Here is an 8,298-nt window from a genome sequence, read left to right on the forward strand (position 1 = left end):
AGAGAGAGAGAGAGAGAGAGAGAGAGACAGAGAGTGCCATCTCGTGGGGCTGCCATCACCTTGTGGGGCTGCCATCGCCTTGCAGGGCTGCCATTGGTGTGGGACGGTCATCGTGTCATGGGGCTGCCATCGGGGTGGGACATTTGGCACATCATAGGGCTGCCAGTGACACGGAGCTGCCATCGACACGTCAGTCATCGTGTTGTGGAGCTGCCATCAACGTGGGCTTGCTGTCATCTTGTGGAGCTGCCATCAACGTGGGTCTGCCATCATCCTGTGGGCTTGCCATCACCTCCCAGGCCAACCACCTCACTGCCCTGCAGCCCCACAGGGCCCCACAGCGCTGCAAGCACGGTGCTGTGCTTTGCACTGTGTTTTTGAGGCCCCTGGCTTTCAGAGACCCCCGGTATTTGAATTCTGCTCTGATGATGGCTGCTGCTCGTTTTGCTCCCCATCATCCTAGAATTGTCGCTGCAGAAGTGTCAGAGTGGGAAATGCACGTTAGGTGTGTGAGAGCAGAGCCAAATCCCATATGCTGTGTGCTGATTTTCAGTAACACTTTGGGCCAGAAATTGAGAAGGAAAGCACTCCAGCTTATTTTACCTTCCTGGGTTCCTGCTGTGCGTGCTCGGTACCCAGTAATCTGAATTTCCTACTGGTGGACAAAAGATTTCTTAGGATACAGATGGAAAACTTCCCAAGCAAGTGGCAGGCAGCCTTCTGCGTTCATCAGGTGTGTGCTTTTCATCCTCCATTTCTTGAGGGGTGTTCATGCCGTATCTTTCATTGGTTTTTGTGAATTAAAAATGCATTGTTCCCAGTTGAGGATGTCACGAGCAATGGGGTAGTTGTAGTTATTTCAATACTGCTTGGGGCATCTTCTAAATTATCTTTTTTTTTTTTTTCCATCCTGGAAGAGGAGAAGAAGGAAAAAGTACATGGGAAAAGGCACAGCGATGTGTTGGAGGGTATTTTTATAGAAGCAGCACAGCAGTGACTCATGTGGCAGTGCTGTATTAATAGCGCTCTGAAAAGAAAGAAAAAAAACCACACCAGAAATGGAATTTTTCCCCTTAATTTTGTTCTCCTACCAGCGTGCAGAACTGTAAGAAAAGGGAACGGCACGAATGTAATTACACACAGTAGTCCGGCGTTGGCTGTTCGGTGCTGTGTGGGGGGATGTCTTTGTTTTCCCCTTTGTGTGTCTGATGGAAGAGGGGCCGAGCAGCGGAGCTGGGAGAAATGCCCAAATAATGAAGGTGCCGTACTCACACACATGTTTTATGGCACATGGCTGTGTGGTTCGTGATCATTTGTTTCCAGAAACGGGTTTTATGATAATACTGTAAAAATATTAAATTAGAAAATGCCTCACTAAGGGTGATAAAACCTTACTACAGTGGAAATAGGTAATTATCCCCTCTACAGCCTAAATGACAGTTTAAAAGAAATAAAAATGTTAGTGCTCATTACTTGCTTTTGTAGGTTGCAATAAAGGGTAAGTTAAATTTTAATTCAAGGAAGACCCCTGTATCGACCTGCTTCCTCCGCACTCCACCTGAGCTGTAAGTGCTGTTAATTACTCAGCATAGGTTATTCCTCAGCACATCGTTAGCACCCGCGCCCCTTTGTGCTAAAGTCACCTTCCCTTGTCCGAAGGCAGCAGCCTTGTGCTGGGCTGGGTTGTCTCAACCCAGTGGCTCAAGTCTGATGGTTAATAAACGTGGGTGGAGGAGAGAAACTGATGTTTTTTAGCCAAAATCCGGGTTCATTACGCTTAGCCTTAAGGGGGCTGAAAGTATTAAAATCCACACTTACCCTGGTGAATTGAAACAGAGACAAGGTTAAACCTGGAGGATTGATGAGTTTTACTCTCTGCATGGTTAAATCCTGCTGAGGGAAGATGCTGTGAAAGAAGGGCAGCCTGGATGGTGGGAGGAGGGGGGAGAGGAAGAAGGTTGTGTTGTTACGTCTTTTTTTAGCAGGGTAAAACGTTTGCTCTGCTTCAGATTGGAGGGGTCCTCTGGTTTTGCATCCCCGCTGGGGTGTCTGCCCGTGCTGCGTGGTTTCCTGGACTGTTCCACTTTGGGTTTAGCACTGTGCCGGGAGGAGAGGAGCAGTGCAGTGGGGCACTGTGCTGGCGCTGCTGTGCTGCCTGCAGTGCCTGTGAGCGGTGCTGCCTCCTGGGCACCTGAGGAGTAGGGAAGGTGTGGAGGCCGTGCTGTCCCTGAGCAAAGCGTGGAGGGAGGGATCAGTGTGTGTGAGCTGTGCTGTTTGATAGCTGAGCTTCTCCAGAAGAGTAATAGTCACTGCTGGACCTCGAGGGCTCTCTGGGTGCTGCTTACAGCACTGATCCCTGCTGTCTTGCTCTCTGTAGCTCATCACAGCTTTCCAAGCACCCATTCTGCTTTCCAGGGGTGCACTCTTGCTTTAAGGCAGGAACTCCTTCAGGCCCAGGCTGAGCTCTGCACAGGAGCTGTTTCCCTGTGCGTTCATTTGCAGAAGGTGGAGCAGCCGACTGGTCAATCACTTTCTGCACTGAGATTAAGAGATGTGACCCAGGGAGTTACGAAGGGCTCTGTCCTTGTGGTCTGCCTTTGTGCCATCACTGAGCTTCGTCCTTTGAAGCCACCAGTTCGTTCTGGAGCAGCGAGGAGCTCTCCTTGCTCATCCCACAGCTGAATACAACCAGCTTATTTCTTTTGAAGGGAAACTTGCTCCTGTGATCTCAACTGCTGCACACACGATATTAATTGGAATCTTGTTGCTGGGCCATGTTTGTTGCTTTTCAAGTACCATCAAGTCCAAGAAAATGTATGGAAACTAAATTGTAGCCCCACGCAGGCTGGCTGATTGAATCCTCCTTATGGCTCTGAGGTCTCAAACATCCCATTAAAGTACTCCGTCGTGTTTTCTTACTTGAAGGCCCTATCTGTAAAGGGCAAACCTACAGAAAACCTACAATTGGTCTCGTGCAAGTCCTGCCCTTTGCTTGTGTTTATTCATGAAGATTGTTGAACACATTTTTAATTATAGACAGGCTTTCATTCCAGGGAATAACATCTCCCTCCTGCCTCCTCTCCCCAGGACGGAGCTTTATCGTTCGCTCTTTGGAAGAATGCTGCGGCCTGAAGACCCTGAACGTGGTTAGGATCCGACCTCCGCCCCGGGACCGCTGCACCTGCAGGTTCTGCCCCATACTGTTTTTAGCTTCCTGGCCTGCTCAGCACAGGCCAACCATGGTGCCAGGAGGGGGATGTGTGTCACTGCACTTCTATTAAATCCTCAGAGATTTTTATTTTGAAGATTGGTGGGATTTTTATTTTATTTTCTTATTATTTTTTTGAGGCGTGCCATTCTGTTTGTTGGCTGCGGGTCTGGATGGGGTGACTTGATTTCCACTGAGTCAAGAGAATTTAAATGTCATTTACATAATTAACATGGCCTTAAAACAGAGAAAAGGTGCTCTGCCTTGCAGCAGCCCCAGCTCCCGGGTCACATTCCAGTTTCTGAACAGCCTCTTTGCAGCCATGGACATCACCCAGCTTGTGGTAGGCACGGGGTAGGGACACATCTGGGGGTCCTTCTGCAATCAGAACACATTGGTGAATTTTTCAGTCCAGCATTGATTGTGTACACTTAATTATTTCTGCTGATTGTGACTGTGAGCCCTCTTGTCTTCGCTGTCACCATGACACACTTCTGAAAGATGGCAGCACTAATGCAGAGCTGCCAGAAGGCATCGCACAGGGTTTGTGGGGTTTCTGTAGCCAAAGGCCACAGTTTGGAAATGAAACCCCCATAAAGGGAATCTATTAGCCTGCTGTGATCAATGTGAGACCGAGGTTATCTCGCGTAAATAATAGGTGCATATATGTGTATAATGAGAATGGCCATTGCTTGTGACCACAGGAACTGCACTGTCTTTGTTTTGTGGGGTTTAATTAAAACGCTTTGTAAACGGATTGTCCAGGTTTGATCGGTGCAGAAATGGCACCAGCAGCTCTGGCTTCTCTTGGGCCCATCAACAGATAGTTCTTAACCAGAGGCCGTGGTGTCACTTTGCACAGAGCTGCCTGAGCACCAGCAGGGTGTGCACAGGGCAGCTGGAACTTTGCAACAGAGCCTTGGCTGGTGCCTGTCATGATAGTGGTGTGGGACACAGCTGTGCAGAGCACTCACAGGGCCGGGCTGTACAGCAGGAGCTCATTCCCTGCGCTCCTTCAGATTTGGACTAAGTTTGTAGCTTCCCTGTATCTAAATCTGCGGGCTGACTGTAGGTGTATTTAAATATGTAGGTCTGAGGCATAACTAGATTACAACTGGTTACAAGCATGCGGGTACTGCTGCAATTAAATCAGATGATACTTTTGTCCATTTAATCTCTGGATTTCCCTTCCTCGCACAGCAGATTTGATGTGGTTTCACAAAAGCACTGCCAGCACTGTTGGTTCCTTGGTCGGTTCCTGCGCAGCCCTGCAGGCGGGACATGGTGCTCAGCCCTCCAGGGGACGATGGGTGTTTGTCTCAGCAATGGGATGGGTGCTGGAGCAGCACTGCTGTGCACAGGGCCTGGGTAAGAGCTGCTGCACGGCCTGGTGGCTCAGCACAGGGCAGCAGCAGTGAGACTTTGTAGCTCCATCATGTCCCCGGAGCTGTCTGCAGATCTGGTATTAATTAATCCTTTTTGCACCTCTTCATTACAGCTTTAAGTCTCCTTTCTAGTTACCTGCTTCCAGTAAATAGCTTCCTGGCACGTCACACCGTGTATTGAGCAGTCTACCACAGCACAGGAGAACGTGCTGAGCTGCAGAGAGCTGGGGGTGCATGTGGCACCTGGGGCTGGAAAGTGGACAGGAGGATGTGGGTGCTGCTCTGCCTCGTCCCACCGCCGGCAGCTTGAGAGCAGTCCTACCAGGTACAGAGATACCTCCTTTGGGAGAGGAGGACTTAATTTACTCGAGGTTCTGTGACATTTCTGTGTTGTTTTTTTCATGTGGGGAAGGAAAACTGTAATTATCCAGTTAAGCCCAGCTCACGTGTGCTGCTGCTCCTTTAGGTAGTGTGCCTGGGGGTGCTGTGCTTCAGGAAGCTGCGGGCCTGTGTCTCATGCTGTGGCTGCATCTCAGCTGCTTCTCAGTGGGCAGAGAGGGGCCTTCCCTGTCTCGCAGCTCTCTGGTCAGGCTTTGCCCCTTTGCCCCCATGGGCTGCCTTCCACAGCCCTTTCCATTTCAGGCTGCTGCTGACATGCTGCTCCTTCCTTGGCCATTGAGCCAAGAGCCATGCCCAGCATCACACTGCTGCAGAGTCCCACATCCTCTGGGTGCAAATCTGGAAGCGTCCCCATAAGCTGCAGTGCATTGGTTCCCAGCAATGTGCGAAGCAGCTCTGCTGCAGCCCCACCAGTGGCACCCCCACGTGGTTCCTCTGCCTTTGGTGGTACCTGCACTTCTTTCCTGAGCGGCAGCAGAGCTGTGTGGTCGTCTGACATCATTAAAATCTCATGGTTTAATAACCGCAATTCTGAAAGGCATCAAGGGGAGTAAATTAGCTGCTTCCAAACTTTGTGTCGGTGGAATGGTTTCACGCTGCTCGCGCTGTCAGGGCAGGCATTACGGATGGCTGGCAGGGAGCACCGTGCCCCGGCCCTGTTGGGGTTTGCTGTGCTGGCAGGAGGGCAGGCTGCTCTGACTCCTGTGTCCTTTAACGTGGCAGCACCAAGATTCGGGGTATTATTTTTTTTACATTTTGAGAGCTGGATGTGGCGTTAAAAGGGTAATGTGGAACACTTTAAATGTGATAACTTCTCATTCGTATTGTTTGAAGAGATAAGAACCAAAGCCCCGCTAAGCATGCTTTTGAATTCACTTATCAGTGTATAAGCAGGCTTCTCTGCCCGCTGCCCCCACCACCTGCACGGCCCCGCAGCTCCAGCCTGCTGCCCTTCACTGGGAGGTCAGCACAGGTTCCTGGCACAGGCAGGTGGTGCTGCCCGGGTCCCCATGCCCTGGTGGCAGTGGTCAGCGTGCAGCCAGGTGTAGGCAGCAGCTGTGTGCGCCGGTCAGGGAGGGCACAGGTACCCGGTGTGATTGCCGCTAAGTTTTCCTAATGATGCCAATTAACGGCCGGTGAGGTTTATTTTATTTTCCCAATGGAATATCCATTCTTTATTCATCCATGATACAGCTGCTAATGAGTGCCTGCACACCCAGCCCAGTACCTCTGTGCAGCATCGCACAGCAGCCAGGTGTGTTGTGTGATGGGGATGGGCTGTGAGCGGTGGGGCGGCGCGCAGGGCTTCTCTTAATCCTCTCCCCCCCCAGCCCCACAATAGCAAAGAATTTCAACTTTCAGACAAACAACTTCATTTACAAGTGTGTCTCTAATTAGCTGCAGAATTAGTAAAGCAGAGTTTTCCCCCCATAGATCGGCCAAACCCCTGAGGGAGGCTGTGGAATAGAGAGAATCGCATTTCCAATTATTTTGTTGAATTGCTAATTTAGTTATTGTGCCTGGCGTAATTGTGATGGGTATTGGGTGTGCAATTCAATTTGTTTTAAATATTTGTGGGAAGGCTGATCAGTAATGGAGCTGACCTATTTCATGGCCCAAATTGAGAGAAGAGACTAAAACAAAAAACAGCTACAAAGCCACAGTTTGTCTCAGTTTTTATTTTGATGTCTCTCATCCCTCTTAAGACTGTTGATGCAACAAAAGGTTTACATTAAAAGATGATGGCACTTTGATCTCGGGCTTTTGAGAGCTTACAGCTTTGGTACTTCTTTTCTTGGCATTTTAATATGTAGATATTTTAGGCTAAAGAGTTTTAAATGCATTTCTGGAGTTCAATAGCCCCCTCTGTTTCCCCACTCCCCCAGTTGTATTATGTTTGTTAAGGTGATTTGTGCTTTTACCCATCAGGATTCTGGTTTGAAAAATGCACAAAATAACAGCTGGGATTTTCCTGGCTCACGTTGTCCAGTTGAACACATCACACCTTAACCTTTAATAGGGAGAAGCTGGAAGCAGTGGTGGTAGGAAGGTGAGCAGGGTGTCATGCCCAGGTCTGGGCTGCTGTGCCACCTCCCTGGGGGTGGGTAATAGGGGGCTGTGCCAGCACCCACAGAGCTGCTCCCCCTGCGTGCTGCAGTCACTCAGTGTTGAAGAAGAAACCTGGCGCTGGGAGCGCCTGCGTGAGGCTCAGTGGGTGCAGCTGCGGTGCTCAGGACGAGGGGTGACAGACTTACACTCCTGGCAACAGAGATGTAATTCATTCTTTTTATTAAAAGAAACTGAGGTAAGTGAAATACTTCAGCACCAGCAAGAACTGCGCGTACTGAGGGGGGGTTCCCGCAGTGCAGACCCCCACCCCGCTCACAGCCCGACCCACACACACGTGGACAGGGCAGGGCACCGCCAGCACTGCGCTGCTGGGCTCCAGCTTTCACCAACAGCTGCTTTACCCCCAAATTAAGTGGTGCCTGAGCCCCTAACACTGAGCTGGAGGGGGCTGCCCTTGCTCAGCAGGCAGAAGAGTTTGGCAGCTGCAGCTCCCCCCAAGCACAAGGCATAGTGTGGTGGGCACCAGGACCTCTCCCATTAACACCTGCAGAAAGGGTGGTGACAGACCCGTGTGTGACAGACCTGTGTGTGACAGACCCGTGTGTGACACCACCACGCAGCAGTTCCTGGCGAGGCGCCCCGTTCTGCCTGGCTGAGACATTCTCTGTCCTTGTGTCCGGCTGCAGCCTGGATTGGCATAAGTAAAAGCATCTCTGGGGATTGTTTGGGAAGGGGTGAAGGGCAAAGAAGAGTCTTTTAAGTTAAAGTTAGGGTGCTGAACTATTAGGATGAGGTTTGTCCTTTGGGTGGCAGCTCCTGGTCCTCTCAGACAGCGGAGAGTAACCCAGCACTGCACCTCAGTCTTAAAGCACTGCGGCTGCTGTGCACAGAAGGGGTGAGCAGCAGAACAGAGGGAAGGAGCACAGGTGTGAGGCACTGGCTTTTGTAATTAATTCTCTCATAAAAACATCCCTTCTGATTTACCCTATGCTAAAAGAGGAAGTGTAAAATCTGGAATACTTTTAAGACAGTCATTGGTGTGAGCCCCAGTTTTACTTCTCGCAGAGTTCCTGCTCCTCTGCTCCTGTAGTGCTCAGCTGAGGCCCTGGATGGGCTCAGCTCCCTGCAGACAGCTTGCAGCCCCTGCCCAGAGTGACTGGAGAGGTCACTGCAACAGGTGGAGCTGCCACTGGGTATTAAACAATGTGATTACCACATTACCCATTAAACCCCCCC

The sequence above is a fragment of the Meleagris gallopavo genome, chromosome 21, assembly GCF_000146605.3.
Source record: "Meleagris gallopavo isolate NT-WF06-2002-E0010 breed Aviagen turkey brand Nicholas breeding stock chromosome 21, Turkey_5.1, whole genome shotgun sequence".
Lineage (NCBI taxonomy): Eukaryota > Metazoa > Chordata > Aves > Galliformes > Phasianidae > Meleagris > Meleagris gallopavo.